This window comes from Oryctolagus cuniculus, chromosome 3, assembly GCF_051225735.1.
Source record: "Oryctolagus cuniculus isolate XC-2025 breed Fujian yellow rabbit chromosome 3, ASM5122573v1, whole genome shotgun sequence".
Classification (NCBI taxonomy): domain Eukaryota; kingdom Metazoa; phylum Chordata; class Mammalia; order Lagomorpha; family Leporidae; genus Oryctolagus; species Oryctolagus cuniculus.
This window is the reverse complement of record NC_142869.1, coordinates 119,663,596-119,690,381: the sequence shown is the minus strand read 5'-3', so window position 1 is coordinate 119,690,381 and position 26,786 is coordinate 119,663,596. Positions and strand designations below refer to the sequence as shown.

Sequence of the window (26,786 nt, the reverse complement as noted above, 5' to 3'; positions counted from 1 at the left end):
TCTTATTCTGGCTTCTGTTGAGCTTGCATATAACAATTCTTTATGATTCCTTTTGTTATGCAAATGTTATATATATGTGTGTGTGTGTGTGTGTGTATCTATCTATATGTATCTTTAACAATTTCTTTACCGTGCCCAAGGGTTTCTAGTAGCCAGAGTGATTTCAGGATGCACTTTAATAGGAGTTGCCTTGATCTCTTTTATAAAGTATCATTGCACAATCAAGGATTTGTCTTAATAATTTGGGGAAAGTTTTCTGCAATTTAACAAAGAACCTGCTACAGCTTCTCTTGGCTTTTCCTGGCTCCTGGGATATTTTTGCCATTTCTGACTATACAGGGTTCAACACCTTTCCTTGGCAACTCATTATGCAACTTAGTAGAATGTTGTGCCTATGGTCTCTTGAACCCTTAAGTTAATCTCTTGTTTCCCTAAATTGCAATCAGGCAAGACTCTCACAGGTGACAGGGCCATGGGTCATGTTAGATTGCACTCTCCCATGTATATAGCTTCCAGGCTTCAGAATGGATTTGAAAATAACAGACAGGTCAGGGCCTGGCATCTTCACTGAATTCCAACCATTGCTATCTTATGAGAGATTCGACAATGAGCAGGGCATTTATGACTTTATTTCTTCACCAAGGGACAGATGGACTGGGGCAGATGGTGATCATGGCCCCAGTGAGCATCCATCTCCACATGGTCAGAGCCACTGCTCGTACCTCCTGTCATTTGCAAATGTGGTAGGAAACTGTCCCTTGAGATGCACAACTCCTATTCTGAACCCAGGACTCTAAGAAGCTGCTCAGATGGCTGAGTGGCCCACGGTACCCACAGAAGACACCACTCATCAGAGCTATTCAGTGCTCTAAAACCAAAAGCATCAGTGAACATACATGGCCTGTCTGGTGATGGTGACAGGATCCACCTCAGGGATGCACACACAGGCAGGAGGCTTACAGGCTTGTTTGGCCTGTGACTGTGCTTTGCTTTCCCATGTATGGCCTATCATAGGCCAACATATGTTTGCCACATGTTAGCTCTTAAACCATGCTGGAAAGCTCATCACCCCATCACTTTCATTCCAAGAGCTATTTTCTCAGATGCTAAGAGTAAAGACCATGAAATGTATCATTAAGTTGGCAGGTACTAATGCCATCTTATTAGTTCAACTGATCATTTTAAGTGCATAACTGATCATAAAGATAGAAATAAGTGTCAAAGGAATCACGTAAATTAGACCAAGTGTCTGTTAATAACAATAGAATTAAAAAGAAGAGAAAGATCTAACATGGGAAGCAGGCCACACAACAGACTCATAGAATGACAAATGCCCTAAACAGCACTCTGGCCTCAGAATCAGCCCTTAAGGCATTCAAATCTGGCTAAAAAGCCCATGAGAGCATTTTAGGCATGGAAAGCCAAGACACTGTAGCGAGAAATGGCCTACATAAAAGATCTCTGTGAGTGAGATCCCAGTGGAAAGAAGGGACTATCAAAGAAGGAGGCACCTTTCTCTGAAGGGAGGAGAGAAATTCCACTTTGCTTATGGCCCTGTCTAAATACTAACAGAGTTTGTGGAATCAAAAGGCTTCCATAGCCTTGGCAGCTCATGACAAGAACATCAAGTGATCACTGATGTCATAAATAAGAGTGTCAATTGTTAACAACAGGGGACGCTGTGCACTTGCTGCACATGTAGGACCTCTGTCCTTAATGAGTTGTACTATGAGAATTAATGGTAAAACTTGTCTTCAAACAGTACTTTATACTTTGTGTGTCTGTGTGGGTGTAAACTGTTGAAATCTTCACTTAGTATAGAGTTTGTCTTCTGTATAAAAGTCAATTAAAAGCAAACCTTAATGAAGAATGGGATGGGAGAGGGAGAGGGAATAGGAGGTGGGAGGGCAGGTATGAGGGGAAGAATCACTATATTCCAAAAGCTGTACCTATGAAATGTATTAAATAAAAGATGTCTAAAAAAAGAAATAAACGTACTGAAAGCCGACTAGAGCAAAGACTTGTTCCACCCAATCCACTGGGGGAAAACAGTTGTGCATCCATCACTTGGGTGTGTCTGGTCTTCTGTAAGAGACAGGCTTCCCTTGGGGGTTGATGTCCAGCAGGAATGACTCACCGGCTGGTAGGCAGGGGGTGACAGTGTGAATCACCTGCTCAGTGGCACAGGTAAGTAGCAGCAGGAACCGAGGTGCTGACAGAGAGAGCACTCACCTGAGAGGCAGAGGCAATGGGGCTGGCTTAGCCCTAGAATCAGATGCTGGCCAGGGCCTGTGGCTGCAGAGAGCTTTCAACACAGCAGTGCAGCAACACAGCTTCCTGCGTAGCACGGCTTTCTGGGAGGAAATGTGTAGAGATCAGGCCTTCTGGCCTGGGGCCCTCTTACCCCTTTGGATGTTTTCACAAGCATGCAAGTCTTGGGTCTTGGCCCGAAGGCATCAAAAGAAGACTGACCTCATTCCTCTTATCTCCATTCTCTATACCATCCAAGAGGGAGAGGGTCATTCCCCAGCTTACCACGCACCCATGGCTGAGAGCAGAGGCCAAAGCCTACCTTGCAGAAGAGCTTCCCATAGTGGACTTCTGAGGCTCCTCTGTCAGCCTCACTCTGCCTGCTGCATACGGTGGGATCACAGGTCTGGACACCTGTCTATTTTGCAGAGCCATGGAAGGCCCTCCCTGCTCCCTCCTTGACTAGCCAACTGCCAGTCATTTTCAAAACCCAGCTCAGTCGTCAGGTCCAGCTAGACATTCCCCACCACTTACATCCCGGAGCTGGCCCCAAGGCCCTGTGCGAACATGCAAGCCTCTGTTCTGGGACCCTGCCTTCATTTCCTCCCATTACCACCACCACTAAACTGTGCAATTCCCGAGGGAAAGGGAAAGGTCCGATTTGTCTGATAATCTCACATGCAGCATCTTCCACTGATGGTTAAATATTTCATTGGTCTGTGTGATTGAGTTTCAGCCATGTTTTAAATTTGATAGCTTGTTCTTCCTTTGTAGTTTGTGGGATTATCAAGAAGGCTACAGAAGCCATTCACTGACAAGAGCTATAAGGGCAAAGCGGGCACCTGGGAAACAAGTCCATCGTGGCCAGTTCCAAACACCAACACGAAGTCAAAGCATTGTCTGTGGTGTTGTGTAATCCCACAGAGTGCTGAGGGCTGAGTGTGCCGGGTGCTCCTGGAGACATAGGAAGAGCGCATGATGCAAATAGCTCCTCTATTCTTGTGCTCTACATGTGCCGCAGAGCTGGCCTTGGGGATCCAGCAAACCCCTTTGCAATCTGTAAATTAGACCCTGGAAGCCACTTCTCTGGTGCTAAGGGATTAAATGAGAAGAGAAAGATGCTGTATTTGTTTGAAAATCAATCATATTCCTAAGCCTGGCTCAGGCTCAGCTTTGGGCACAGAGGGTGGTTGAGGTTTGCACTGTAATTTACTGCTGCTCATCATAGCCTTGGCTTTGTGTTAATCTTTCCTCATCCAGGCCAGGTGCAGGGTGCAGCGCTTTGAAGGGGGCTGGCCTTTCCCTTGGACTTGAACAGTGATAATATTGAGAGAAGGGGGGGCACTGCAATTGGCAGTCGCTTCATCGTTGGCACCGGCTCATTAACTACAGAACCCGTCAAATTCCTCTAGTGGGAGTTATGTTTTCATCTCATTTGTCTCACTGATTAAAGACAGGGAGTGTGTGTGTGTGTGTGTGTGTTTTCCTTCTATCCATTCATTTCTACCAGCACAGGTATGGTAGCTAAGAAATGGCAACCATACGAATGAGTGAATTTCGCCGATTCTCAGGGACTTAGTACACAGGAATTGTAGTTAGATGGCTAACATTATGTCACAAATTAGCTAAATCCTTTACAAATGCCATCTTCACAGTAACCATAGGAGGAGGTGTGATGATCCCATTTCACAGATGGGGGCACCAAAAGGAGAACACAGCAGCACACAGTTGGGTGGAGCTTTGTGTGAAAGCCAGTTGGGCCAGTGAGCTGCTTTTTTTCCTCAATGCCTTGCTTGTCCTCTTGATGTTCGAAAAAACATTCTGCATGGAGCACACACCTGGACAGCTCATTCCTCAGGCTGCACATTACAGTGAGTGGAGAACCGTGGGTCCTGCCAGGCACGGAGACTCCTGAGCACACACTGGCTCTGACAGCTCCTGGATGCTCGTGGTCTGCTCTGATTAGGCGGGGCAGGTAGGCAACGGTCTCCTGCAGTTGCAGAGGGAAGTGATTGAAAGGGGCCTGGAGCTGTGGTGAGGCACAGGTACAGCAGGATGGAGCTGGGATGGGGAAGTGGGTGAGTTCTTTCCTGTCTGGGCCCCAGGAATGTGAATACTAGCAGGGAGAGAAGAGATACTGGATGTTTGGAACAGATAGCGTCACTCTCAGAAACAAGTTCTGGCAGTGTTTGCAGAAAACGCACATGGTCAGTTGACCCTGCCCAGGGAGTTCTGCAAATCTTTGGCTTGCCGTGAGGAGCCTGGATGTAGAAGGTTTTCATTTTTCATCTGGGAGAGATCTTGGAAACATTCATATGTATCATTGCAGAATTTGAAAGGCAGCAGAAGGAATATTACCCTGTGCAGAATCCCAGGTTGCAAAATGTGTTTGGTGGAAGAGTGGAAATGGCCACAGTGATGAGATGTGCATCTCTAAACCTTACATGTCCCCCTTGATCTCTCATTCCTCATCACAGCCTGATGAGTCTGTTTATTCAGCCTGGGAATAGAGTGTATCTTGTATTTGCATAGTCCTTTTCTAAGCAAGAAGGTTGTTAGTGAAGTTGTTCTTGAAAATATGGGACCTTTCACAGCATGTCCAGCTGTCTCTCCATCCTTTTCCATCAGCATTGTTACCAACTGACAGCAAAGGAATCTGAGGTTGAGTACCTTGCTCATGTATCACAGAGTGCAGCAGCTGGGATCACTCAAACCAGGGTGTTTCTAAAAGACAAGCTCTAATCTTGTCTGGAACTTACCAACAATGACAACAGTAACAAAACAAACTTGTGCTTAAGGAACAAAAGGAAGTACCTATGATTGACATGATGGCACAATAAGAATAAGACATCATCTAGGACAACAGCTTATGTTGACCAATGATGAGTTAGAGAGCAGGTGGCTCACCTGTGATTCAGGGCTAGCTAGCAAGCCAGACAGGTCAGGGGAGGAGTTGAGCAGCCATTCACTGGGCCCAGGGAGCATCTTGTCTGCCTTCAGAAACCTTGTGGGGTTCCCATCAAAAGCAGCTGTCCAGCATCTCTGCCCTGTCTGGTGTGAACTAGACCAGGGCAGGCTGCCTGGGTGTGTGCTGAGGGCGTGGATATGTCTTATGACCTAAAAGTGTAGCAGACTGCAGAAATTGTACAAGCCAAGGAGGCTACCAGGAAGAGTCACAGTGGTATGTCTTCTTTTGGAAGGGCTGAGCATAGAGGAGAAGCCAAGGAAAGAGACAAAGTGTGAGTGAGGAGAATTTGGCAAATGATGGACTTACAGTGGATAAGGCTGTTGAAGGGATGCCTGGAAAAATTGTGAAGAATGTGTTGGGAGTACTGAGAGAGATTTCACAGAAACACTGAGTAGGCTTGCTAGGGAAGGTTTATAGGTGTAAAAGTTTGACCACTTGGGGTTTGGAAGAGTAGAGAGGCATGCACCTCTTAACCACATACAACAGAGGAAGTCCTTCGATAGTTTTAGAGCAACCCCTTCCTAGGCTCTCTGGTGGCACCAGTGGAGGTGGGTGGCTCCCATCACCAGAGATATGTTGATGATATGTGCAGATTCTGGTAGATGCCACCTCATAGAGCATGGCACTTGGTAATGTAGCTTCTGCACTGGAACCTCACACAGGACAAAACCTGCAATCCTTGTCTTACTTGAACTTTTTATTATTTTTACCTACATTTATTTTATTTAATATTTACATATTATTTATATTACTTTATTATTATCAGTGTTTTAGGCAGAGATCAACACCAAGTTCTCTCTATGGTGACATTTAAAAGAAATAGACCCAAGGTCCTTCAGGATCAAGATGACATCTTAAGTGAGAAAAGTTTAAGCACTTTCCTCTACCAATTTGCTCAAGTTATTTCCCACTGAAATAACTAACGTAAAAAGCAAAGTTCTGTCTCACAGTAAGTAGCCATGAAAAATTGAACACTGACCTACAAAATCTCTGACAAAACTCATCTCCACTCTTGGTGTGAATGAATGGAATCCCCTTCATGTGAGTGGTTGCGAAGATCACAGAACCCAGGAAAGCTACAATTCCCAAAGAACAGCACCAGTGAGAATTAGAGTGAGTGGGTTCTTGTTGAAGATCCCATGAGAAGGAGCAAAGAAGAGTCAACAGAGGGGGCAAACTACATCACCAGCAAAACCAAAGTTCTGATGCAGTTTTTTGAGAGACAAGGGAGACAGAGCTTGGTGAAAGAGCAATGGATGGTTGGAGACAACAGCAATCTCAAGAAGGGTTGATAGATGTGCCAAAGTAAACATTAGAGGCAAAAGAAAAGCAAACTGTTTAATTAGTTCGAGATGTTCTTCCATAGTTCAGACCAAATAGATCAGCGGAGGGAAAACATAAATGACAGAGAGAAGAATTCCTGGAGCCTGAACTCAGTACACAAGAAATTCCAGAAGGACAGGGCAGAGCTGAGGGAAGAGGCACAGAAACAATAGTTTCTCTGAAGGAGGCTGGCGCCGCGGCTCACTAGGCTAATCCTCCGCCTTGTGGCACCGGCACACTGGGTTCCAGTCCTGGTCAGGGCGCTGGATTCTGTCCCAGTTGCCCCTCTTCCAGGCCAGCTCTCTGCTGTGGTCAGGGAGAGCAGTGGAGGATGGCCCAAGTGCTTGGGCCCTGCACCCCATGGGAGACCAGGAGAAGTACCTGGCTCCTGCCATTGGATCAGCATAGTGCGCCGGCCGCAGCAGCCATTGGAGGGTGAACCACGGGAAAAGGAAGACCTTTCTCTCTGTCTCTCTCTCTCTCACTATCCACTCTGCCTGTCAAAAAAAAAAAAAAAAAAAAAGAAAGAAAGAAAGAAACAATAGTTTCTCTGATGGAAAGAGTTTACTAAACATTGATCTTGTTAACTGAAGAAAAAACTAAAAAGGAGGAAGTACCTGGTGGCATTTCTGAATTTCACCTACACAGAAAAATGCTTTTCACCTAGCCAAAAATAGAGAAAAATTTGGTTCTTAAAAAAGCATCAAATGGCGATAATGACTTTCTCAATAAACATATTGAAATCTAGAAAACAACAGAGTAATGTTTTCAGAGTTCTGCATGAATATTACTAAAGCCCTAAAGTTCTTTAAAAAAAAAAAAAGATTGATTTATTTATTTGAAGGTTAGTATGAGAGACAGCGAGAGAGAGCGCGCTCTTCCATGTCCTGGCTGTGATGACCAGAGCTGAGCCAGGACAAAACTAGGGGCCAGGAGCTTAATCTGGGTCTCCTATTTGGATGGCAGGGACCAGACACTTGGGCCATTCTCCACTGCCTTCTGAGATTATTAGCAGGGAACTTAATGGGAAATGGAGCAACCAGGACATGAACTGGAGCCAATATGGGATGCTGGCATCACAGGCAGTGGCTATTCCTGTTGCACCACAATGCCAGTCCTCCTGAAATCCTTGACTATTCATTAAATGTAAAGAAAAGGAATGATAGTTTTTCAGATGCTAGATCTCAGAAACCCCTCCTCCTCCTACTTGTCTATCCTTGTGGGGTTGGAGAAGTAAATGCTCAAGGAGTTCTACAGAAAAATGGAAACTGACATAGATCAGCTTGAGATTAGAGAAGGAATTTTATGGAACTGAGTTTCCCAAAATGGGGTACTCATACTAGTGGAAAATAGAAGAGATTTAAAAAATGTGGGGGCCGGCACTGTGGTGCAGTGGGTTAACACCCTGGCTTGCAGCAACGGCATCCCATATGGGCACCAGTTCGAGACCCAGCTGCTCCACTTCCAATCTAACTCTCTGCTGTGGCCCAGGAAAGCAGTAGAAGATGGCCCAAGTGCTTGGGTCCCTGCACCCACGTGGGAGACCTGAAAGGATGGGTGCAACTCCAGTTGTTGCGGCCACTGGGGAGTGAGCCATCAGATGGAAGACCTCTCTCTCTCTCTCTCTCTCTGCCTCTCCTCTCTCTGTGTAATTCTGACTTTCAAATAAATAAATAAATCTTTAAAAATTAAAAATAATTGTGTAGGGGTGGTTAATTTCATAGCAATGTTTTTTTTTTTCTGTGAATAATAACAATAAAAAACTTTTAAAAGCAGTATGGCATAGGATGATGCTAAATAAAAGAGAAAGCTAGTTTGAAGTAGATGTAAAAGAATATTGATTCCACAAGGATATGAGTAAGTGGCAGGCCAAGGAATCAGTAACAAAGAATAAATAATTTCTGTAACAAAATTAGCAAAAGTTAGAGTCATATTAAATTGCTTGTGTTAATATTTTTTGTGCACTTCCATGCAAATGTTAATAAGGAAGACTCAAATTAAGTGTTGATTGGGGCCTTGGGGAGACACAGCCTGCAGCGCAGAGTGAAACCGTGCCATAGCCACTGGGAGTTGTTGCCCATGTCATGGTCAGAAACTCTGTTTTAGTGTAATGGCCTCCCCACGGACCCTGATTCTAGAATCGTGCATGGCCAGTGACTGCCTCTGTTCAAGTAACTCCTGTCACTGAAATTCTCACATGGGCTCAAAAAACAGGTTGACCTTAAAGCTGCTCCCTGGGAGGCTGAGAATAGAATTTTTTTAATCTATGTTGGAGAAGTATATTTGGCAGCTGTGGGAAAGAGGGAATGTTCAAAAAAGTGTCACCACGGTTCAAGGTGGTTATGAATGACAGATGGCTAAAAATGATGGATAACTAAAAAAAGACATCATGAAAACTGGGGAATTAATACCGATTTAGAGTCAGATTTCCTCACCAATGCAACAAAATCTGTAAGTCAGTGGAAACTGAGGGACCAAGAATCCTTAGGAGTAGCCATCTTTGATGTTTATTTGGGTGAAAATGTGCTCAAAATTTAAAGGTTACTTTCATCAAACAAAACTCCCTCATTTCTTTAACTCAAATGGCATTGATTATATATTGCATCACTGATAAAATTCAAAGCAGACTTTTGTTAAAGAGCATGTCAAGTAAAATGGAAAGACATAATATCACTTCAAATATATCCATGGTTTTTCTGACTTGCAATTGCATCAGACTTTCAACTTCAGTGCCCACACTAGAGTTTGAATCTAAAGCGCCTCACTCTCAAGGGTTTAAGTTCTTCTGAATCAATGTTCTGAATGTAGGGATGACTCTTAATTTGTTCAAAGATTGGGACCTCCTCAGTACCTTTGACAACTACTCTATGCTTTGGAGGAATACAGAAGAGCTCTAGATATTTAGCTATATATGGATCTACTCCACTAAGAGCAGCTATGGTTTACTGTGGTTTCACTATTCTAGGTGTTGGACCTGTGAATATGAATGAAGTAAAGACCCTTCCCTCTTTTGGACCTTATACGCTACAGGATGTAAGACAGGGGTGAGCGGGAAGCTGGTGGAAGGGAGAAGACAGCCAATGAACAGACTTAGAAATAACAACAGGCCATAGTGGAGCCAGGCGCTCAAGGTCCACATCAACAGAGACAAGCCATGTTGCACGTGCGATCTCTTGATGTGATTTGATGAAAATGTCACTTTGCCTCTGCAGTCTTCCTCCCCTGAATCTATGCTTCTGGCCTAGTCATGACAAAAACGTGCCATGCAGTAAAATGGAGAAGCATCCTACAAAATACTCTGCTAATACTCCTACCAGTAATCAAAACAATGCAAAAGCCAGAGATTCTCATGTATCAGAGGTGCCTGTAGAGACATGTAATGCCAAGTCCTCAATGTGGTCCTGTATGAAGAAAAGGCATCAGATAAAACCCAAAGAAATCTGAGTAAAGAATGAACTTTAGTTAATGACAATGCATCAATGTTGGTTCATTAATTTTAATAAATAGATGATACCAATTAAGATGTTAATAAAAATGGGAAACTGAGTGTGGAGTATCTATGGTATTCTCTCTACTACCATAACAATTTTTCAGAAAATTAAAAAAAAATTCTAAAATAAAAGCTTCATTAGAAATAAACTCACTGACTATGAATAAATAAAAAATAAATATTAAAAAATAGAATACCACGAATTGCATGCTCTATGAAGCAAGTTAAGGGTATAGAACATGAGAAGAAGGGGGTGCTCAAGTAGCATGTTTGATGGAAGCCTCTGATCAGGAGACATTTATTTATGGGAAAAGCAGAAAGAGAAAGAGTGCCGAAGCCCTGGTTTACTATGCAAATGCCCACGACTGCCGGGACTGGGCTGAAGTGAAACTGAGAGAAGAAAACTCAGTCCAAGCCTCCCATGTGGGTGGCAGGAACCCCTTCACTTGAGCCATCACTGCTACCTCTCAGGGTCTGCCATAGCAGAAAGCTGGAGACAGGAGCTGGAAGCAGGAATCAAACACAAGCACTCAGATATGGGACACAATTGCCTCAACTGGTGACTTAACCACTGTGCCAAATGCCCACCCTGATCAGGAGACGTTTGAGAAGAGGATAAATGGAGTGGGAAGCAAGCAGTATGGCTACCGAAGGGAAAAATATTCAAAGGGGAGAGGAGTAAATCCAAATCCCTGAGATACAAAGGTGCTTGGAGTTTCAGCAAGGCTTGCATACAGTGTAACTGAGGGGCTGAGAGACGTCAGTGGGTACAACAGAAATGTGGGGTCTGTAGACCATGGTTAGCTTTTTCCTTCATGCTAAGTGGAATGAGAACCACCTACATGATCTATTTACATTTGCAAAGATTTTTTTTTCTGGTTTCCTGGACAGAACCAACTGCACGGGGAAAGAGTGGATTCACAGATACTCCAGGAGAGGCTCTCTTATTCGTGAACCTGAGAAAGGTGAGGGTGGTTTAGACCAGGACTGGGATGGGGAGAAGCAGTCAGATTTCAGATGTGCTTGAAGGCCAGGGTTTGAGACAGAAGATGAACTTCTAGAAAAATGCAAATGGCAGCTAAAAAACTGTCTGGGCATGGTCTTCAGGAGAAACAGTGATGGGAGGAAGATAGCGAGCCAAGGAAGTAAACAGGAGAGGCTTGGTTTACCTTCATCCCCAGGGATCCCTGGGGGACTGGTCTGGACCTCCACTGATACTGAACTTCATGGATGCTCAAGCGGCTTCTGGGAAACAGCATAGCATTTGCACATGAACTTGTATGTATTCCTGAGTGCTTGAAATTTCTCTAGATTACTTATAATGTCTGATTCAAAATGAATGGTATGCAAATGCTTCTATCATACTGTATAGGGGAGAATGGCAAGAGTCTACATGCTCAGTACAAGCACAATGGCTTTTTCCCAAAATACTTTTTTTTAAATCTGTGGTTGGTTTAATCCATGAATACATAGCCCAGGGATTTGGAAGTCCAGCTGTACTTTAAAGGACCTGAGAAGTGTCAGAGAGGAGAGAGGCAGAATGCTCTGGGGACAGCAATGCAGATTAAGGCTAACCAACTACTCATTTATGTTGAATAAGCATCATATGAGGTGTAGGAGGGAAAATCCCACTGCTTCATACGGCAATAGAGGAGGAATATCTTGGGGGAAAGCTTGGGTTTGTTTAGAGCAATAGAGTGAAAGGAATCTTCAGAGAAGAGAATTGCTACACAGAAGATTTTGCTGTTGAGAGTTGGTGATCCTTGGGGCAGGAGGATTTGTTGAGAGATTGAGTAATATTATGGGACAGAGAGAGCTCAGTGAAATTCTAAGATACTATGAGGCATATAATATGGTGAAATTGTTCCTAATGGTCTGTTAGGAGCAAAGGAAAACCCAGTTCTGATCATTTTCCTTTTCTGGGACTGGCCTCTCAGTCTCTTTAATAGTCACAATGCTTAATTGAATTATATGTCCTTCAGAATTAGAAAGCATCTACTGCAAGTTACTGAATGAACATCCATTCCCTGAGTCTTAGTCAATAATAATAAAAGAAAAAAAAACCTGTCCCACCAATGTACTAGCTATGAAATTTCAGCTACTTATTCAAGAGATCTGGAAATGCCCACTGACTATAACGCAGTTCTCATCTCTGCTCCTTTCTACATGGTTTTTCCTTTGTTTGTTTCTTTGTTTTTGGTTCTTAATCTGATTTTAAGATGTCATTGTCCTTCCTCGAAGACAGAAGTCTTTCATTTATACTCTTACACCAGAAATAATGGATCCTTGCCTGATCCAAGGGGTAGAAGATTTTTCTGTCTCCACCCTTCCTAGTAACATGAGGTTTTTGGGGCCGGTACTGTGGCGCAGTAGGTTAATCCTCCGTCTGCAGTGCCGGCATCCCATATGGGCGCTGGTTCTAGTCCTGGCTGCTTCTCTTCCAATCCAGCTCTCTGTTATGGCCTGGGAAAGCAGTGGAGGATGGCCCATGTCCTTGGGCCCCTGCACCTGTGTGGGAGATCCAGAAGAAGCTCCTGGCTCCTGGCTTCGGTTTGGCGCAGCTCCAGCCATTGCGGCCATTGGGGAGTGAATCAACGGAAGGAAGACCTTTCTCTCTGTTTCTACCTTTCACTGTCTGTAACCCTACCTCTCAAATAAATAAATAAAATCTTTTAAAAAATAATCTAGGCCGGCACCGCAGCTCAATAGGCTAATCCTCTGCCTTGCAGCGCCAGCACACCAGGTTCTAGTCCCGGTCGGGGCGCCGGATTCTGTCCCGGTTGCCCCTCTTCCAGGCCAGATCTCTACTGTGGCCCAGGAGTGCAGTGGAGGATGGCCCAGGTGCTTGGGCCCTGCACTCCATGGGAGACCTGGAGAAGCACCTGGCTCCTGGCTTTGGATCAGCGTGATGCGCCGGCCGTGGCGGCCGTTGGAGGGTGAACCAAGGGAAAAGGAAGACCTTTCTCTTTGTCTCTCTCTCTCACTGTCCAGTCTGCCTGTCAAAAAATAAAAAATATTAATCTAAGGTTTTTATTTTGCGTAGGAGGAGAGTGGAGAGTCCAGAGGTGTAGTCGACGTTTCACGCTCCTCCCCCAGCATTAGCGGAAAGCTTCCTGCCTGTCCTGCTGAAAGGTGCGTCAGTGGTCTCCTCCCTGCTCTGTTTCTCCTGTGAACCTGCTGGAGAGTCTACAAAGAGAGCTCACAGGTTGTTGAAAGCTTATTTTGTCTGAAATCCCAAATATTAAAAAATATGAAGGATTTATTTAAGAATCGGAGGGGAGAGAGAGCGAGAGAAAGAGAGAGCTCCCATCCTGTGGCTCACTACCCAAATGTCTGCGACAGCTGGGGCTGGGCCCAGGCCTAAGCTGGGATCAGGGAACTCAGTCCCAGTTCCCCAAGTGGGTGAGAGGAACCCAAATACTTGAGTGGCCAGCACTGTCTCCTAAGGGCTGCATTAGCAGGAAGTTGGAGTCAGGAGCTGGAAGTGGGTGTCACACTCAGGCGTTCCAATACAGATTGGGATGACTTAACTAGTTTCTAAGGCTAGGCCAAAGTGTGGCCCTTTGACCATTTTCACTGATCTATTAATACAGAGCTAGATTTATTTTTAAAAATAAAGATTTCTAGCTGATTTTTTCTTCTTTTAAATAGACAAATGATAATTGTGTGTATTTATGGGATCCTAAGTGATATTTTAACACATATATACATAGTGCAATGATCAAATCAAAGTAATTAACATATTTGTCATATCTTTGTGGTAAGAATATTTAAAATTCTTCTTTTTTGTTATTTTGAAATATACAATCCATTATTTTTCAGTAAATCACCTTGGTGTTATAGAACTATTTATTATTCTTGCTTCACTTTGTAACTGTTGACCAATATCTCTCATTCCCTGTCCACTTCTCTCTCCGCCAGTCTCTGGCAGCCACCATTCAACTCTCTACCTATATGACTTCAACTCTTTTAGATTCCATATACAAGTGAGATAATATAATATTTCTCTCTGTGCCAGACTTCTTTCACTTGACTTAAAGTCCTCTAGGTTCATCCATATTTTTGTGAATGACACATTTTTTTCCTTTTAAGGCTAAATAGCATCCTATTGCGTCTGTGTACCCAGTTTTAAAAATCAATTTCTCCATTGATGGATATACAGATTGTTTCCATATCTTGGCTATTGGAATAATATAAATTTCATTTCCTTTGCATATACCCAATAACAGGATAGCTGGATCATATGTTAACTGTGCTTTTAGTTTTAAAAGAAATTCAATACTGTTTTCCAAAATGGCCACAATAATTTACAATACCACCAACAATGTATAAAAATTCTTTTTTCTTTACATTGCCATCCTAAGCAATAGTTTATATCTTTCATCTTTCTTATAATAACAAGTATAAAATATGTGAAGTGATACTTTGTTGTGATTTTTTTAAGGTTTATTTATTTATTTGAAAGTCAGAGTTACAGAGAAGGTGAGGCAAAGAAAGAGAAAGAGATATCTTCCATCCACTGGTTCACTCCCCAAATGACTGAAGTGGTCAGAGGTAGGCCAATCTGAAGCCAGAAGTCAGGAGCTTCTTTCAGATCTTACACATAGGTGCAGGGGCCCAAGCACTTGGCCCATCCTCTGCTGTTTTCCCAGGTGAATTAGCAGGGAGTTGGTTCAGAAGTGGAGCAGCCAGGACTTGAACTGGCACCCATATGGGATACCAGTGCTGCAGCCAACAACTAAGCCACGGTGCTAGACACTGTTGTGGTTTTAATTATCATTCCTCTGATGATATAGAGATGCTGAACATTTATTTCATATCTTGATCATTTATGTCTTCTTTTGAAAGGTATCTATTTAAGTCATTTGCCCATTTAAAAATAAGATTATTTGTTTTCTTATCATTGTGTCATTTAAATTCCTTATATGCTTTTGAGAGTAGCCCCTGATACAATGTGTAATTTGCAAATATTTTATTCCATTTAGTGGGCTTTCTTTTTGCTTCATTCATTTGCTAAGCAGAAGTTTACTGTTTGATGCAGTTTATTTTGCTAATTTTTGCTTTCATTTCTTGTACTTTTAGGGTCATTTCCAAAAAATTGATCAGATAAATGTCATTGAAGTTTTCATTTATGTTTTCTACTAGTTTTGAAGTTTCAGGACTTCCATTTAAGATCTTAACCTATTTTGAGTTGATTCTTGAATAAGGGGTGAGGTAAGGATGTAGTTTTATTTTCCTGTATGTGAACATACAGGTTTCCTATTAACATTTAAAGAACAGACTGTCCTTTTCCCAATGTGTATTCTTAGTGCCTTTATAAAAAAATCAATTGACCAAAGGGTTTTGGCTGTATTTCTGGCCTATTTAACCCAATATATCTGTTTTTATGTCAATACCATCTTGTTTGATTACTATAGTTTTGTGATATATTCTGACATTGAGTAGACAATACCTCCAACTTTGTTTTTGTTTTTGTTCAAGATTGGAGTATTTGTGGACTTTCATGGTGCTATACAAATTTTACAGTTTTTTTCTTTTATTTATATGAAGAATGACATTGAAAATTTGATGCAGATTTCATTAAATCTGTAGCTTGCTTTGGGTAGCATGAACATTTTAACAGAATTGATTCTTTCAATCCATGGACATGGAGTATCTTGCCATTTATTTGAGACATTTTTAATTTCTTTCTTCAATATTTTGTACCTCATTATGATTATAATTTTCATTATACAGATACTTTACCGTTTTGGTTAAACCTCTCTAAGTAGATATTTTTGACACTATTAATAATGGAGTTGTTTTTTTTATTAGACAATTTTATTACTGTTAGCTTGTGTAGAAATGCTACTGATTTCCTCAAGTAAGTTTTGTATCCCACAACTTTATGAATCTGTTCATCAGTTCTAACAGTGTTTTGGAGAGGTCTGTAGAACTTTCTGTATCTAAAATCATATCAAGGGCAAAGATAATTTTTTAAGATGTTTATTTTATTTATTTGAAAGTCGGAGTTACAGAGAGAGGTTGGTCTTATATCCGCTGGTTCACTCCCCAGATGACAGCAACAGGCAGGACTGGGCAGGCCAAAGCCAGGAGCCAGGAGCTTCTTCCAGGTCTCCCACATGGGTGCAAAAACCCAAATACTTTGTCGAACTTCCACTGCTTTTCCAGGCCTATGCAGGGAGCTAGATTGGTTCCAGGCCTATGCAGGGAGCTAAATTGGAGTGGAACAGCCAGAACTTGATCCTGCACCCATATGGAATGCCGGCATCACAGGTCATGGCTTGACCCACTACACTACAATGCTGGCCCCACAAAGACAATTTTGATTCATCCTTTCTTATTTAGATGCATTTTATTCTTTTCCTTGTCTAATTTCTCTGGCTAGGACTTCCAGGACTGTACTGAACAGAAGAGTGGTCATCCCCATCTATTTTCATGGTTGATTATGATGTTAACTGTGAGTTGGTGATGTCTACTTTATGGTGTTGAAAGGTAAACCTTACAAAACCAATTTTTGAGAGTTTTTAATCATGAAAGATGTTGAATTTTGTCAGATGTTGGTTCTATGTCTATTAAGATGATAATGCGATTTTTGTCATTTATTCTATTCATAATTTTATTAATTTGTTCATGTTGAGCCAACCTTGGACTCAGGAATAAATCCCCTGCTCATGAAGAATGATGATTTATTGTACTATTGCAGGTTGGGTATAGTATTTCTTGAGGATTTTGGAATTGACCTATATATTAATGATATTAACCTGTAGTTTTCTTATGACATCTTTTCCTGTATTTGGTAGCAGGGTGATGGTGGACTCATAAAATGAGTTTGGAAGTATTCCCCCTTTCATTTTTCTTTTGGGGAGAGTTTGATGATGATTGATGTTTTTGCTTGATAGAATTCATCTTTGAAACCAAGTTTCCTGGGCTTCTCTTTGATGAGAGACTTTTAATTACTGATCTGATCTTGCCTTGCTACTCATCGATCTGCTGACTACAAGAGACAGATTTAAGATTTAAGACACAAACAGGTTGACTAGAAAAGCATGGGAAAAGGATATATCATTTGTCAGAGACTGAATATGTCTTCTCCAGATTCCAGTCATTGGAACTTAACAGATTGTATAATGATATTAAGGGATGGGGTCTTTAAGTGGTCATTAGGCCAAGAAGCCTCTTTCCTCTTCAGTGATATTAATACAATTAAAGATTTGCTTAGTATATATTTACTTGAAAGGAAGACTGACAGTGGCAGGGGGCAGGGCAGAGAGAGAAGGAGAGGTCTTCCATCTGCTAGCGCACTCCCCAAGTGGCTACAGCAGCTAGGCCTGGCCCAGACTGAAGCCAGGAGCCACAGGAGCCTGGGTCTCCCACATGGGTAGCAGGTGTTTAAGTATTTGGGCCTTTATCCACTGGCGCCACAGGCATGTTAGCAGTAACCTGGATTGGAAGCAGAATATCTAGTACTAGAATTGGCACTCTGATAAGAGATGTGGTGTCATGAGCCGAGACTTCACCAGCTGTGGCAAAATGCTGGTAAGGCGCTTATGAAAGAGGCCTTGCATAATGTTTTCTCTCTTGCTCGTCTACCGTCTGTTGTGTGACTGACAACAAAACTCCTGACAGACATCAGATTCTGGGGCTTTGGTCTTGGACATTGCAGCCTACAGAATTATGAGGAAACTCTGCTCTTTACAAATTACCCAGTTTTGAGTATCTTCTGATAATAGCACAGACTAAGACACTCTTTAAGTAGCAATCAAAAGAGAGTTGAAGCAGATAAATTAATATCAACCATAATAGACTTTAAGTGAAACATTGTTACTATTAAAAACTAGTACTCCACAACAAAAGGGCCACCAAATCAATAAGATTTGCAAATTTTAATCACAGATGAATCCGACAATTGAGCCCAAGATTACCTGAAGGAAAAACTGGAATTCTTGAAGGAAGAAGTAGAAAACTGAACAACAGAATTGGAGTCTTCAATATCCCACCTCCAACAATGGATGGAAAAATAGACATTAAATTAATAAAGATGTAGAAGACTTGAATGAGTGCACTTTAAATATTCTTCAAGACAAACCATAAGGAAATGTATAAAGCAGTTAATTAAAATTTTAAAATTTTAAAAAAGTTTAAAAATTTAAAAAAATTAAAATGAAAAAATAAAAAATTAAATTGCATGAAGAATATTTTTAATCACAATGGAATTAAGTTACATGTAAATAAAAGAAAGCAACTTGGAGGACAGTGCTGTGGCATATAGGTTAAGCCTCTGCCTGGGGTGCTGGCATCCTCTATGGGCAGAAGAAGCTCCTGGCTTTGTGCATTGTATTGGTCCAGCTCCCACCATTGCAACCATTTGAGGAGTGAACCAGCAGATGGATGACCTCACTCTCTGTTTCTCCCTGTCTCTGTCTGTGACTCTGTCTCTCAAATAAAGAAATCAATCTGAGAAGGAAAAAAAAAAAAAAAAGCAAGCAACTTGGGAAATTCACAAAGTGTGGGAAAATGTGGAAATTAAGTATATTGTTAACTGTCTAATGGATCAAAGCAGAAGTTGAAGGGAAGGTAGAACATGTCTTATGATTAAAAAAAAAAAAAAAAAAAAAAAAAAAAAAAAAACAGGGACCGGTGCTGTGGTGCAGTGGGTTAAAGCCGCAGCCAGCAGCACTGGCAACCCATATGGGTGCCGGTTCAAGTCCCAGCTGCTCCACTTCTGATCCAGCTCTCTGTTATGGCCCGGGAAAGCAATGGAAGATGGCCCAAGTCCTTGGGCCCCTGAGCCAATGTGGGAGACCTGGAAAAAACTCCTGGCTCCTGGCTTCAGATCAGCTCAACTCTGACCATTGTGGTCATTTGGGGAGTAAACCAGCGGATGGAAGATCTCTCTCTCCCTCTCTCTGTCTCTCTCTCTCTTTCTTTCCCCAACTCTACTTCTCTCTCTAACTCTGAATTTCAAATAAAATAAATCTTAAAACAAACAAACAGAAAAAATGCCTTAATTTTAGAGGATGCAGATAAAGTAGCACTTGGAAGGAATATTGTGAGTAATTTTATGAGCACAAATAAATTGCTTTGATGATATGGGCACATTTCTAGAAGACAGAACCTCCCAAATCTAACTCAAGAAAAAAAAAAGAAATCTAAGTGCTGACAATAAGCAAAGAGATTAAATCAGTATTTAAAAACTCACTATAAGGAATACTGCAGGTACGGAGTTTCCCTGGTGGATTTTACTGAAATTTTAAAGCAAAAAATATTTCCTCACAAACTTTTCTGAGAATATTATAAACTAAAGAGAAAAGGAGGAACAAATTTCCAATCTATTTTATGAACTGGTATTACTTTCATACTAAAACTTAATAAAGATGTAAAAAGAAAAGAAATTCTGGATCTACATTCCTTATGGATGAAAATGCAAAATCACCAGCAAAATACTTATAAATATCTAGACATAAAACCACACTTAATATATTTGCATGAATACTATATAAAAAGAATTATATACCTTGATCAAGTAGGATTTATTAAAAATTTAGTTAATGTAATAAAATCAGTAAATTAATACATCATATTTGTAGGAAAAGGATCAAAATGACAAGATTGAAGAACAGAGAAAAAATTGAGAAACCCCTTCACCATTTTATGGCAATAAAAATCAAGCAATCAAAAAGTCAATGTATTCAGAATGGAATGGAATTTCTTAGGGCTAGCCAAAAACTTTTGAATAAAACCCATATCTAATATCGTATTAACAATGAAACACAGGATGCTTCCACTTTAAGATCAGGATAAAGGTAAAGATATCTGCTCTCCTCACTTGTTTTTAATTTTATTAGAGGTTCCATTCAGGGTAATTAAGGCCAAAAATAAATAAATGACATTTAGTTTCATAAAGAAGGCATAAAGCTATATTCCCAAAATACATGGTCTTTTACATAGAAAGTTATTTAGAATACACAAAATTACTACAACTAATAATTTCAACAACGTCGCAGGATACAATGTGAAAATAAAGAAATAAGTTATATTCTATAAACCAGAAATAAACTATCTGAACATGGATTAAAAAAAAGACAATTTTATTTACAATAGAATAAAAAAAACACTTATGAATAAGTTGAGCATAAATTGCAGGAATTGCACCCTCAAAATTACAAAGTATCATTCAAAGCATTAAAGATATGAATAAGTAAGAAGACATCCTATGTTCATCGATATGAAATTTAATACCCCAATTGACCCAAAGATCCAATATAATTCTTTTTTGCATAAATTGGTAAACTGATCCTAAAACTCACATGCAAACATAGAAGATGCAGAGTAGCTGTTAACAACCTAAGAGAAGATCAAAACGTTGGAAGATTCACATTTTCTGATTCCAAAACTGACCATGGATCTTTAGTTGTGAAGACCTGTAGTGCTTGCACAAGGGTAGAAATAAAGATCTGTGAAGCAGAATTGAGAGTTCAGGAGGGAAAATCCTATGGTCTACTGACTTTTCCAAAATGTGTCAACACATTTTACTGGAGGAAAGAATCATCTTTTCAAGAAATCATACTAGGACAATTAGATATCCACATAGAAAAATGAAGTTGAACTCAAATCTCACACTGTGAATAAAAACAACCATAAAATTAATCTTACCTTTAGCAGTAAGGACCAAAGCTATATGATTTTTAGAATAACATATAGAAATAAATCTTCATGTTTTGGGGTTTTGCTTTTTTTTTTAAGATAAAACACCAATGTAAACACCACAAAAGTAAGGTATAAAAATTAATCTTCATCGAAACTGTAAACTGTTTTTTTTTTTCTGCTTTGGAAACATATTTGATTTTTGTCCCCTGATCCTGGTATAGAGCTTTTTTTTTTAATGTAGATTTATTTATTTATAACAAAGAGTGACAGAAAGAGAAAGAGTGACAGAGATCTTCCATCCACCAGTGCACTCCCCAAATGCCAGCAACAGCTGGGGCTGGGCCAGGTCAAATCCAGGAGACAGGGAACTCCACCCAGGTCTCCCACATGGGTGACATTAGCAGCCCAGGTACTTGGCCCTCATCTGCTTCCTTCCCAGGCACGTTTCCAGGAAGTTGAATGGGAAGTGGAGTAGCCAGGACTCAAACAGGCACTTCAACATGTACCTGTGCCCCAAAGGGGAGTTTAACCCACCGTGCCACAAAGCTCACTCCAGGATCTCTTTCTTACTTTTGTTTTAAATACATGTCATATATTGTTTATAGGTGAGGCTACGTGCTGTCATAGTGTCATCATGAGAGCATGGCAGTGAAGTTACACAAATCCAGATGGTGTGAGTCACTCACTCAGTGTGGCCTCTTGATGCCATCAAGAGTTGCACTAAGCATGACAGGTGGAAGTCCGCTGCTGGAGTAATGCTGCACAGTGTTTTACAGCAGGCATTTTTTTCATGAGTAGGAGTACACTGCAAAAATCATTATACAAGTAGTTATGTACACCAGTAACTCAGTCATCCATCATCACTAGTAAGTATTGTGCACGTGTATACAATTGTATATACTTTTGTATGACTAGCAGCATAGCAGGTTTGTTTATGTTAACATGCGCACAAACATGTGAGTAATACATTCTGCTGTGACATTTAGTGATCATGACATCAGGGGTCCATGGATGTGGTCGGTACTTGACTGAGTTCTCCTGATGCGGTGCATGACTGTACAAACACAGGCTACTGCTCTGCTCTGTGCAAGAAAAAAAGCTTAACTTTATTCCTTTCCCCTAGGCATCAAATTATATCTGTTGTTCCTCCCTGGGAAAATGCAATTTAACATCAATAGCAAAGCCTTTTGATACCTAGTACTGGGTTTTATTTCAGTACCAATTAAATTGTCATTTTATATAGCCCTGTATTGTTTTTAATCTCTTTCGTTCTTGGACCCTATCAAACTGGAATAAATTATAACCCTGCTCACTCAAAATACCAATAGATATGATTGTTCTATTTTATCAGTGTCTGGAATGTAAATAAAGAAGGACAGATTTGTTCCATCAGTAAAACCAATGCTTTGTAATAGAAATCTGTGGCTGCTCATCACGTTAAAGCAAATATAAGGAGGGTGAACATACAGTATTGATCACAGAGCAGAAGGAAGACAGCAAATTGTGGGTCAAATGGGAAGCGCTAGGCTTGGAGCTGTACACCATTTGTAGGAAGGGGAATTCACTATTCCTGCGCCCTAGTTTTCCAGGATGACAGGTAGCTGCTACTGGATTTCTGTCTCCTTTCAGAAAAGCCAGAGTGACATTAACCCTCTCACTTAAATCTGGATCAATTCTAAATAGGTGAGGCCCCTCTGTCACTCCATGCTAGTTCCACTGGTCCCTGTGTGTTTTCCGAATGTGTTACTTATCAGGCCACTGCTCCTTAAATACTGCAAGCATTCCCATCCTAAGATCTTGCCCCACTCCCTCCCTCCTGCTGCTTCTTTGCTCCAATACTAGTTGACAGAGAGAACTTCTTTGAAGACTTGACTTAAAATGGCATTGCCTCTACCCTTCTCCATGGTACTGATCAAGAACCGATGCATCATTGTGTTAACTTAATGATAGTGATGGAGTGTCTCCTACCCAGTGCTCCAGCTCCCGGAGGGCAATGACATCTGCCGGATTTCTACTCTGTGGTCACCTCAGTGCTAGAAAATTGTCTGGCGCAGAACCATTGTCCTTGTTTTTGTAATAAATTTTGTTCTCTTTGGTTTTGTTTTGCTTGTGTTTTTCTGACTTCTTGGGCTTTACTTATGCCTGTTCTGACATATTAATTGAATTGTCAAAACATTCTTTGTGCAAACTTATAAGGAGTACTGGCTGGGTATTTTGTAGAATGCCCTCCACTGGATTTTTTCTGTTATTTTTCAATATAATCTGACTGAATTTATGTTTTTCTTGTGGGGGGTGCAGAGGACTGAAGAGATACTATATGCCAAGGCCCAATCATTAAACCTTTCATTTTTTAAAAAAAATTTGTGTTAATATAAAGAGAACAGACTTTGTGTATTTCATAGATATAATTCTAGGAAGATATTCATACTTCTTTCCCTTTCTCTCTCCTTCTCCCAAGCCCCTTCCTTCCTTCTTTCTTTTTCTTCTTTAATGTTTCAAAAATGTAATTTAGATGTACTTCATACATCTAACATACATACATACATCGCAGGCTTAATGCACCACTAACCATAATATTCAACAGGCAAATGTAGAAGGATCTATGCTCCCCAGAAATATAGACAAGGGCTACAAACAGTAAGCCAAGGGAGGATTTGCCATGGGTCTCTGCTGAGTGACTTCCTCATCACCACTCTTTCTAAACTTTGACAGGAACTCTCTATGTGAACCCCACATCTAAAGAATGGGAACTCATACTCCACGTATGGCAGGGGGATATAGGGAGACGTTTCTGAAGGCTTCAGCATGGGACGTTGCATTCTTCTTCAAATTTATTCAATGATACATATGAGCATGAATTTAGGGATATTTGTTTTGTACTTTGGGCTGAAACTTTTACTGTTACTTGTTGTGTTGTTCAAATTATTAGGACTTTGGCCATTGGGAGTACTTTCATTCACTTCTGTGCTCCTTTAGGGGATTTCTGTATGTTTTGTGAACTTCTGGTGCAATAAGATGATCCATATTGGATATCCCCTGCTACAAGTCCATAGCCAGCCATTTCTCCAAGGAGAGCTGGTTCCCTTTGTTGGAGAATAGTAGTACCATCTGAGACCTGGGCACTGGGCATGCTTTGTGTTAATGGGGAATAATTACTTCTAGGTCCTCTCAGCTGATAAAGCAAGGGAATTTATGAGCATACCCGAATGTGTGTATGAACACAAAATTCTAGATATTTCCATAAGCATCCCTCTGGATATAGAGCTAAAATTAGTTCATTCTGAATGTATTGCATGGATCGCTGTGATCCACACTTCTCTGTGATCACCAATAATGAGAAAACTGGCTCTCACCACCTGCTAGTGATTTATGTCAGCCAAGGTGGATACATGGACAGCCGTTTCAGAATTGTTAACCTGAACCAGAGGGGAGTGCTTATGTACCATCTCCTTTGCCTTTAATCGAGCAGTGTCTGCTCATTCCCAGAGATCCTTAGGTCAGGACCTTGACATCCCATTAGTGAGGAGGTGTCATGCATTTTTAATGCAGATAAATTCTTCTATCACCATCTGTATCCCATCTGGCACATCCCACCCTTCTAAGTGCTATTTTCAAAATTGTACACATAGAGGACTCCATCTTTGTTCTATATGTTCCATGGGTTTTGATGCACATGTATTTCATCTAGCCTTGTTGTATCACACAGAACCACACAGTGTAGTACCATGTGACACTATACAGATGCTATATAGAAATGTGGTCCTAAATATTTTTACCCAGTTCCTTGTCTTTTTTTCTCAGCAGCATCCTTCACAGAACACAATTTTTTCAATTTTAATAGAGTATAACATATCTATATATTACCTCATGCATAATGGTTTCAGTGTTTTATCTAAAAACTCATTACCAAATCCAAGGTCACATAGATTTCTTTCATATGTTTTATTCAAGAAGTTTCATACTTTTGCATTTTAATTTAGGACTATGATCCATTTGGAGTTCAGTTTTGCATAAGGCTCCAGTTCTGCATCTAGGTACATTTTATCAGTGTTTTGTAGCTTTATGCATATGGAACCTATGCATACTTTGTTGGATTTATACTTAAGTACTTCATTTTTGTTACATAGTAAAAAAAATGATATTTCTTTTACTTCAAATTCCTGTTGGTCATTACTGCTATTTGGGCTATGGACCTTGTATATTTTGGTTATGGACCTTGTATGTTGACCTAAAAATTTGCTATCTACTTATTTCTAGGAGTTGTTTTACAGCTCTGTAATTTCGTACATGGACAAATGCCATGAGGGCATATGGGCAGCTTTGTTTCTTCATCTGAAGCTTTCTTCCCTTTGCTCTAGGTTTATTGTGCTGTGTAGGACTCCCAGGACAATGCCGAACGCTGGTGTGAAAGAGGACATCCCTGCTTCCTCTCTGTCCTAGGCAGAGATTCTTCAGTTGCTCACTTTAAAACATAATATTACATAGTTTTCATAGCGTCCTTTCAGTAGTTTAAAGAAATGACTGCTCTTTCTAGCTCTCTGAGAATTATTATACTCATGAATGTGTTGAATTATGTTGAATGATTTTTCTGTAAAAATTGATATTATTATGTTTTTTAGTTCTTATTCAATCTGTTAAAATGCATTACATTATTTGATTGATAAACACTGTACCAGAATTCATTCCTGGAATGATCCACATTTAGTATTGATACATTATCATTTATGTATATACATGTGTATATTTTTATATATTGTTGGATTTATTTTGCTAATATTCACATCTTTATTCTCCTTATTTTTTTAATACAGCTGGTTTTGTTAACAGAATAATTCTGGTGTCAAAAACATGGACTGGGGCCGGCGCTGTGGCATAGCAGGATAAAGCCACTACCTGCAATACCGGCATCCCATATGGGTGCCGGTTCAAGACCCGGCTGCTCCATTTCCCATCCAGCTCTCTGGTATTACCTGGGGAAAGCAGTGAAAGATGGCCCAAGTCCTTGGGCCCCTGAACTCACATGGGAAGAACCAGAGGAAGCTCCTGGCTCCTGGCTTCGGATCAGCGGAGCTCCAGCTGTTGCAGTCAATTAGGGAGTGAACCAGCAGATGGAAAACCTCTCTCTCTCTCTCTGCTTCTCCTTCTCTCTCTGTGTAACTCTGGCTTTCAAATAAATAAATAAATAAATCTTTTAAAAAAATGTACTGCAAGGTATCCCAACCACTATTATCTGGAAGAGATTGTTGAACATTGTTTTAATTCTTCTTTTGACGTTTAATAAAGTCCTTCATTGAAACTGTGCTTTGTGCATTTTGAAGGTCTCAAACCATTAATTTCTTGTCTTTGACAGATGAAGAGTTATTCAAGTTATCTATTTCTCCTTGAGGGGATTGTAGTAGTTTCATTCTTTGCAAGAATTGGTCCATATCATCTAAATTATCAGGTTTGTAGCCAAAGCATTCTTTACAGAGTTCCCTTTGCATTTTGGTGTCTAGAGCATTGGTCACGTTGCACCTCTCCTTTTCTGGCCTTGGTGATTTGAGTCTCATATCTTTTTCTTTTAATTATCATGGTAAGAGGACATTAAAATTTATTGCTCTTTTTAGAGAACTAGTTTTTGCTTTTTTTTTTTTTTTAATTTGTCTAGCTGGAATTTGACTTCTCTCCTCATTTTTATTATTCCCTTTCTTCTGAATTTTTTTAAAAAAAATTTTTGACAGGCAGAGTGGACAGTGAGAGAGAGAGACAGAGAGAAAGGCCTTCCTTTTCCCTTGGTTCACCCTCCAATGGCTGCTGCGGCTGGCGTGCTGAAGCTGGTGCACCTCGGTGATCCGAAGCCAGGAGCCAGGTGCTTATCCTGATCTCCCATGGGGTGCAGGGCCCAAGCACTTGGGCCATCCTCCACTGCACTCTCAGGCCACAGCAGAGCGCTGGCCTGGAAGAGGGGCAACCGGGACAGAATCCGGCGCCCTGACCGGGACTAGAACCCAGTGTGCTGGCACCACAGGCAGAGGATTAGCCTATTGAGCCACGGCGCCGGCCTCTTCTGAATGTTTAAGTTTAATTTATTATTTTTTTCTGAGTGTCTAAGGTGGTAATTGATGT

At 40.8% G+C, this 26,786-nt stretch overlaps 1 long non-coding RNA gene across 6 annotated transcripts in view; it reads left to right on the top strand.

The window, feature by feature from the left end:
* LOC127491631 (uncharacterized) overlaps nt 1–25,966 on the top strand; it is a 115,724-nt gene extending 89,758 nt beyond the window's left edge. For 3 of the 6 annotated variants that reach the window (XR_016231662.1, XR_016231666.1, XR_016231664.1), the window contains 2 exons: nt 13,075–13,163; nt 25,493–25,966. This is a non-coding gene — a long non-coding RNA (uncharacterized LOC127491631). Of the gene's footprint in view, nt 1–9,506; nt 9,586–13,074; nt 13,237–25,492 lie in introns of those variants that run through there. The other 3 variants (XR_016231667.1, XR_016231665.1, XR_016231663.1) reach the window with 2 other exon arrangements.
* The last annotated feature ends 820 nt before the right edge of the window (nt 25,967–26,786 follow it).